This window comes from Octopus bimaculoides, chromosome 5, assembly GCF_046866305.1.
Source record: "Octopus bimaculoides isolate indiv1 chromosome 5, ASM4686630v1, whole genome shotgun sequence".
Taxonomy (NCBI): domain Eukaryota; kingdom Metazoa; phylum Mollusca; class Cephalopoda; order Octopoda; family Octopodidae; genus Octopus; species Octopus bimaculoides.
The window spans coordinates 103,483,321-103,492,476 of NC_142932.1; positions in this window are offsets into that span (position 1 = coordinate 103,483,321).

Sequence of the window (9,156 nt, forward strand, 5' to 3'; positions counted from 1 at the left end):
TCGAAAAGTTTAAAAGTAGCCGGATAAGCGTGACGCAAGAAGAGGGAGCAGAACGCCCGTCAACCTCCATGATTGACGAGAAGTTTCAACAAGCTCGAGAGATTGTAATATTGAACCGGCGAGTTATCATCGATAAGGTAGCTCGTTCTCTGCAAATTAGTCATGGTTCTGCCTATCAAATCATCCACGATGAACTCAGCATCCATAAAGTCTGTACGTGACGGGTGCCAAGAGAGCTTACTTCAGAACACAAACGTCTTGAGGTCTGCCAACGTTTACTCGATCGCTACAACAATGAGGGCGAGGAATTTTTGACTAGAATAGTGACAGAGGATGAAACGTGGATTCATCATTATGAGGCAGAATCCAAAACACAGAGTATGGAGTGAAAACATCCTGGCTCGCTAGCGACGAAGAAATTCAAGACTCAGTCTTCCGCGGGAAAGGTGATACTAACCCTTTTGGGGGACTCAAAAGGACCTATACTGGAAGACTACTTGGAAAATGGGTGTATGATTAACAGTGCAAAATACAGTACTTTGCTAACCAACAAACTGAAGCCTGCAATTTGCACCAATCGCCGAAGCCTATTGTTGAAGAAAGCTTTCTTGTTGCATGACAATGCACACCCACACACGGCCGCCCAGACCGTTGAAACCATTAACCAGTTGGGCTTTGAAATGCTGGAACACCCTGCCTACAGCCCATATCTCGCCCCTTCCGACTATCATATCTTTGGACCGCTCAAAGATGATTTACGAGGTCGTCGATTTCCTACGGATGAAAATGTGAAGGAAGCGGTGAATAAATGGTTGCACGACCAATCGGAAACCTTCTTGGAGAGAAAACGCAAGCTTGTGGACCACTGGACCAAGTGCATCAAAAAGGAAGGTAACTATATAGAAAAATGACGTACTTGTTTATCCCCTGCTTTTGTGTAAATACATTGAAAATACAAGAGTGCGTATAATTTTTGACTCTCCCTCATATATATATATATATATATATATCACTACAGCAATTGGATGGGAAGTGGAGGGTTAAGGACACACAGTATAATGCCAGTCACCAGGATATGAACAATTCTTCAGGGGTGACACCGAGACCTTATCCGCTCAGTCATTAAGATTTTCCTTTTTATTTATAATAAAGATGTTATGAAAGTGTAACACGAGTTGGTAAATAAGAGAAAAGATCTGAAGTGGTTTCTAAGTTGTAAATTTAATACAGCATTTGTACTGGCAATTAAATGTTGTTTAGGTGTCGAAATAACACTCAAGTTTTCGTAATTAACATCGTGCAGCTCATTTCAAGGAGTCATTGAATTACGTGTTAACATATGACCTATAAACAAACCCTGCAATACTTTTATACCTTTTATAATAAATCCCCCAAAGACTTGACTGATAGAATTAAGTTGTAACAATCTACTTATCTATCTAGATAGAGCTGCAACATATATTGCAACATATTCGAATTTATACACTGAATATAAGACTAGATTTAAATGTACGTGTAAAAGTTGTGATTGCTTGCATATATGCGAAAAGAACAGAGCGCGCGAATGTGTTTGATTGTTTTCCAAACTTCAGGGATTTCTCTCCCTCTCTCTCTCTCTCTCTCTCTGCGCGGGACGAACCCGAAACCAGTTCGACTACTTTCATGTTGCCAAATGTATACTACTAAATAGTATTTGTCCTAAAATTAGGAGAAATAGCTTTGAATTAATAAAAAAATTACAATAAATAACGGGTACCGATTTTACTCGTTTAAAAATAAGTACAATAGATAACAATACCTAAAATACTAATAGTAATTTGTGAATAAATTGAGAATAGCTTCCCGTGCATACATTTGATAGTCGAAACTAGTCGAGCTGTGCTTGGGTTCGTCCCTCAGAGAGAGACCTTTAGTTTAAATACTGGCTCTTAATCACACAAGGGCATTGAATAATATATTTGTAGTGAAACTACCTCCCGCCATTAGATACAAACTACTATCGCCATTACATACAATCTTCTCATTTAAATATAAATAAATGCGAGCGTAGTAGAGAACCCATTCCTTGTCATCACGTGACTGATTATTATTCGAATCGGCAACTTCTTCGAACCGTTCCCACCAGAACGCAAACTGACCAATCACAGCCCCTAATAAGGTCACGTGATAGAGTAAAATTCTATCACCGTCTTGGAGCCCTCTTAACGCTATAAATAGATCAACTCATACCCAACAAATTGGTCTCGGTCCAGTTTCTCTTTGAGAACTGTTCCGTGTACCACACGACAACAGCAGCAACAAGTAGCCAGCGACCACTTCAACAGCTTCGTCCAGCCAACGATGACCACCGCCGTCGCCATATCAGCAACACGTTTCTACGACTACTATCCAGCATCATCGTCATGACCAACACGATTACTACCAAGCAGCCTCTACACCACCAGCGTCAACACGACTTACTATGTACACCAAACCAAACCTCCGCGGCACATCTCTCTCTTCGATTCTGTTAGGTGACTCAGCTTCACCACGATAATAAACAGACAAGAGTTCTCAGCCAGCGACGAAAATCTGTATAACAAGAATCACGGCCCGGCATCGATGCCACGACATCACAACTAGTGATCAGCTCTGCCACACTCAGCCCCCTCACTTTCACATACAGAACTTTTCCTATAGTGTACTAAAGAACTGGTATAATTTCTCACGTGTTATTGACTCTCTTTCTATCTGCTGTAAACACTCATACACACATGTATCACTCACATACACACTTTTCTTTGTATGACGGCCTGTCTTTGATTATGTTCTTATATGTCGCATTCACACTCTCACACAGACATACATCTTTAACGCTACAATAAATATCTCTGTTATTCATCTAATACGGTTGTGGTCTTTCATTACTGGTCATCTATGTTATCGTCGTATAACATTTTGTATATCATATCTGATATATATAATATTGTGTTTTCGATCGTGTGACACGTTTAAATAAAAGGAGTCCTCTGTTTTTCCATTCGTCACCATTTCTCCTTTTTTGAGTTCGCACGGTCGTCCCTTACATATTCATCAAACGTATGCACATGAACCTTTTCACAACTGATGCACGGACACGCTCGCGCTATCCCGATACTTTATTATCTTTCATATCATCTTACAGAGAATGCACTGACAAACAAATGTTTAAAACCAATACCTTTTGCTTGATGCCTTGTTAATAAGTTGTTTTAAGTTATTCTCTCTCCTTTCTTCCCTCTCTCTCTCGTGGTGGTGTATATAGAGCTAATATGAGTTTTCTTGGTTGATAAGACAGGTATGATCAGTCTTAACTCGTGGAGCTGTAATTACTTATTTGTATTTTCGGTGGTATTCACCCGGGGTGGGTTGAGCTGGCTCCGACCTGTTCGGTGTTTCAGTGGGAATACAAGTTCACGAATGGTCCCCGGTCACATGCATGCACTCTCTGAGATAGTGTGATCCATACCAGTTCATCTCGTTGTCGATTGTCAATCATCGCAGAGGATTCGCTGACCAAGACCTCGCCGATTATTGGAACAGATGTACCTTGAGATTAAGGCTGGTTCACTTAGTTTAAAGCTAAAGGGTGCCTCACTGCCAGTGGTCTTCAACACACTGGATACCAACTCGGAATTTCTCAGGGTCCCTGCTATTGCCAGATGGTCGTTGAACCTATACTAGGTCCATCAGTCCTTTTAATAAGTCTTGTTTATAGTCATGCTAGGTTTCTAGCAACCCTAGGTTTCAGGCAAGCCTAGTCGAGGTACCGATTTAGTCACCGACGACCTGACTATGCAACAGATTGTACTGGATTCCATGTTGCCAGTAGCACTCATGAGAGACCTCACAAGTAACCTGTACTCTGGTTCGTCCTGCAGAGAGACAGACAACCTTGTGGTTTACCTAAAAGAGTCTTTTTACACAGTAAAGATGAGGAAATATTTATTAAACGTACGAATGTGAACTTATTTACCATTTATTGCTTATTGATTTTTAGGATCATGAGATCAAATCCTAACGGATCAACTTTGTCGTTCATCCTTCCAATACCGATAAAATAAAATATCAGTCAAGTTTTGGGTCGATATAATCGACTGTTCTCTCTTGCCCTGCTCAATGAGAGTCGTTACGTTTATGTAAGACATCAATATTCAAGGACACGATTGTCATTTTTTATTATTTATTTGATCAAACTTTTGGGGAGGAGAGCAGTAGACTTAGCAAGTCCTCCCAGACAAATGAGATCGATGTGACGATTATGTTTGAACTTCTGTTGGTCAGCGTCTGAAGGGGAAAAAATGAAGAGCAAGAAACACAAATGAGGATAGCAGTTTACAATTCCTTCAGTCACTAGAAACTAATAACCGAAAGTTGACTATGGAGATGATATGAGAGTAACATTAAGAGCAAACCCTCAACATAATCACAGCACAGAGACTGGAATAGATGGAAAAAATATGGACGGGGATGTAATTCCAGTGGGATTGCAGTTCTGAGAGGAATCGTTAACCCTGAAAAATACAATGGGTCAAATGCTGCTAAAAAAATGTAACACTAAACATTGAGCGGATCCAAATTCATGCTACTATGCGATACAACAAACTGGTAATATTCCTCTTAGTCATCTAACGCTTCAGGATTGAAGGAAATATAGACGGGTGCAAAAAAAAAAGTATGTTTTGGTCATTATAATTATATCATGATTTCATATCAAAAACATTCTTATCCAGACTAAGGTATACTAGTTTGATTTTATTTCAGTTCTGGTACCGGTCTACCAACAAGGGCATGAAATCGGTGACACACCATCTTTTCCCCTGTGGATTTCTTCTCTTCATTGACAATCGTGGCCCTTGGTTTACTTTTCTAATTGTTACACGGAGCTATTCAATGCATTTCCAAACACTTTCAGAATGTTCTGAAGTTAAAAAAAGTTTCCTTGATTCCAAGAGCTATGTAGCTATTCTTACAACTGCTATAAGACCTACGTCTATCTACGGAGATATTTGCTGAGGCTCTTAATATTTAGTAGTAGTATTTTCAGCACAACCTGTCCAGTTAAGAAGTTAAAATCCTATATGCCATTCTATAGGATACATACCCACATACATACATACGCGCGATGTGTTTCCGCATCGATCTCATCAACCAAATCAGGACATTGAATCGATCCCAGACCTTACTGTATATGATTGCAAGACAAACCTGGAACAATAATTTTTGCTGTGCTTATTTCCTACATTTTTTCCTGTCTTCTGTATGAGTATGAAGGTTTACTGGGCTATGGGTATTTATTGCAAAAGCAAAACTCTTAACTTTTCAGCTATGCCTGTGTTTGTGTCCCCTTTTGATGGCAGACCCAAAACTGAATGAATCACGAAATCGTTTGCTGTTGTTACGTAGCTCAAAAGAACGTCTGATTTGTTATTTTCATTAGTGTTTGTGAAAACGCATTTTCTAATGTCTTGAGTGTCTTCTAGGTGTTAATCGCTCAAGTTTCTTGTGCATTTAAACTATTTCGATCCTGATATGTTTATCGCGACAGCTGATAAAGACTGCCGTTGTAAAGGAAATCAGCTAAGTTTTTCTATTTTTTTGTTTTGATTTATAACGGTTGTTTTTAACCTTTTGCGTTCACGTCACGTCACTCGAGCTGATAAGCATTCACTCATATCTATTACAAAATGGAATTTGTCTATAAGTTTTCTACAAGTCTACCAGTCAGATACAGGCAGAATGTTTTCTATTCCAATTATTTGTTTCAGCATTCCTGTTCGATGTTTTACATTTTTCTTTTATTTGAATCTCATCAAAATTTTCAGTAAAATTATCCCCCACTAAATATCTTTCAAGACCCCGTTCCCAGCTAGATAACGATTGAATTATATGTTGCCATTCATAATTTAATTCTTCGATGCAGGAAAGCTGTATAATAAAATGATTGCGCAAAAAAAAAAAAAAAAAAAAAAAAAAAAGGAGCTAAATATTCTATGGTTTTCTTTGGAAAGAAAACTAGCATTCTTCAGATTCACTTAATGACATGGAAAGGTTAACCTCAGTAAAAATATGCCAAAGATTTACTATTTGAAAACATTGTTAGAATATAAACATGCAGTCGAGCAAAGTTTTCTGTTTATACATACAATTACAGATATATTACACAGGAACACAACTGCCTTGTTTTTTCTAAGCTCTAACAAAAACACTTCAATGTTTTTCTTAACGACTGGCTCAACAATTTTGTAACAAAGGAAACACCGAAATATCTACATTAAGAAAGCTGCATGTTTTTTTTGTTACCATCGTAAATGCTTTAAATATCAGTAACTTTTTATGTAACTTATTTTTTTTTATGAACGTGTATTTTAAAGTACTTATTCGGAATAAAAGAATAACAATAGAAACACGAACATCATTTAATTTTCTCACGAAACAAGCACTAATGCTTCAAAATATGTATATTTAATTGCGTATTCTAAGTATAAATATTGTACTTCTCCCTCCACGAATATGTAAGAGTTAAAAAACAAATATTTAACAAAGACAGTATTGTTTGACCTAATATAATTGCCCCTATCAGATTGATTTTGCATGAGCAACGAAGCAAGAAATCTTGCATATAATCCTCAAAAGGATCATCTGAGATACCGTGTATGACCCCCACAAAAATATATATGCTTTGTAGTTTTCCCAAGTTCCTTCTACTGCAGAATGATATCGTTTGGATCGACGAGTATCAGCTCAAAATGAATCGCTGAGGGAAATCAGTTATCTCTTTTTTACAATACCAACATTTTCCGCCAATGGAGTCGGCACAGTTACGATACACCATGGGTACTTGTCAAGATGATTGTGGATAAGAATATGTGAAGCTAGAAATTTTAAAGTTTCTGTACTTTGAGCAAATCTGATCCAAAATAGGAATTTTCGCAGTGAAAATCAGCGAGAAGCTCCCTATTACTTGTCGGTAGGCTTTTAACAACCGAGTCCTCTAAATGTTATGGTTTCACTGTTTTGGCTATTTCCAAACCAGTTGGTTGTCCTGCGTTACATACCATCGCGTTCCAGCTTGTTTGATTTGACAGATTGGCTCTCAGTTTGTGTCATCTGTGATCTTGTAGCTTCATTGAAATGCAAAAAGTGTCTAAAATAAATTGAAACATACAATTTACAGCTTAGTATGATGCACGTGTAGCGTAAACTCTCTATATACGTGCATTTTAATGTAGCAAGGACCTACTGGCCTTCGGCCGCTGTTTGTATCCCGTTATGTCCACTACTCTGATTGGTTGGTATTGGCACAATTTGTCTCCTACTCTGTTGTGCCAACTGACCGCAGATAGCCAGCCAGAGACTTTTGATAGTATCACGTGAACAACCTTTTCCGAACCTTATTTCAAGCCTACTACATTTTATAAAAACCCAGCTTTTTCCTCAATACACGTCTTTGGTTACTGACCTTTTAAGGTCAAGCTACTGACTACGTAGACACAGCCAGTTATTGTATCGACCGTGTGATCTACTAAGGAACCATTCTCCTCACCTCGCATCGCACGGTACCTACACACGCTTTAGTATGGTTGAAAAGATGCAATGTGGATAGGGCCCTGGTAATATCTTCTGGGTTAATAAGTCATGATAAAAAACATCAAGAAATACGAAAACAAGTTAAAGTCAATGGCGGAGGTAAAGAGCATTGGACCCCATTTCGGTTTTTTTTTTTCTACAGAAACCCATTTTTTCGACTCCAGAGATTCCGAATCTGCAAAACAATCGGCATTTCAAAATTTTAAACCCCTTACCCCAAACCATCCCCCAATGTTTCACTTTTTGTTTAGAAGTCGACTGTCACATTTATTTCGCCACTAAAGGAAAATACAGCAACTGGTATACATGAATAATTCTGTTAAATAAAATACATAGGTCCATCTTGTTCGTGTTGAGGTGCGCGGGAAAAACACAAAGCATGACGCCAAGAAATTCTCCTGACATTTCTCTCCTCACTGAAGCTACAAAGTGGAATAAAACTGCTCTCATGCCGAAGATCCGAACTCGCTCGTGCCGACCCACCACAGCACAGCTTCCCCTATATAGCTGATATTGGCGCGCTTGATTGGTCTATCGCATTAAGGGGTGGACAGCCCGCATAAAGCTAGATGGGCTCGACCATCACGTTATGAGCCAAAATGGTTATAGTTAAAGGTAAAAAGGAACATGCTTACTACAATGGTAACGTATCCAAGGTGCTTGGACAAGCTTTTAACTTCACTGGCTGTCCCCACCTTTTCTTTTCTCTTCTAGCTGTATGAAGTACTGGTGCATAGTGGACTGAGTCACGAACAGGTAGAGCTGCTGCACTATAGTAAAACAATTTTCCTGCAGAGTTTACACTTTTTATGTAGTCAACCGCTACGAGGTTGAGTCGCAAGGCGAGGCAGTAAGCATAGACTGCAACTTTGCTCGTGACTGAGGCATCGTTATCGCATCTGACGACACAAACTGGACGTCAACACCAACAGAATTCAGCAATGTAGAAGCCAAAGTTGTTAAATATAAAATAAATTCTTCAGAGAGAAGATTGTCAAAAAACGTAGAGAAAAATGTCCGGTTTAAAAATGTTTTGGGGAAATGAAACAGAATCGAAATTTTTTGCCCGTAAACTTTTCAGCTTGCCCAGAAAAGTAAAAGATCATAGGACAAGTTGACTAAGCTAATTAATTATGTAATTAATCAAAACTACAATGCTGATACAACAAAAATATCGCAAAAACTTTTTAATCGTGAAATGACTATTTGATAACAATTTTGATACTTACATACGTACTTTGTCATAGAGTAATGAAATTTTTGGAAAAGAAAGGCAATACAAATGAGAGTTGATCTTTTCTTTGAAACCGACAGATGAATGCAACGGGCATGTTTTGATCCTTTTCAACTGCCTCAGCAAATCACATTTTTACTTGTGCTCAGTTATATATATTTCTGTATCCACTGAGCACGAGTAAAAATGTGGTTTGTTGGAGCGGTCGAATAGAGGGGATTATCAACGAACACTCCCGCCATGCTTGTGTGTGTGTGCGCAAAATGTGTGATCTTAAATGCACAAATGAAGTTTAATATGTGTGTGCATCTCAA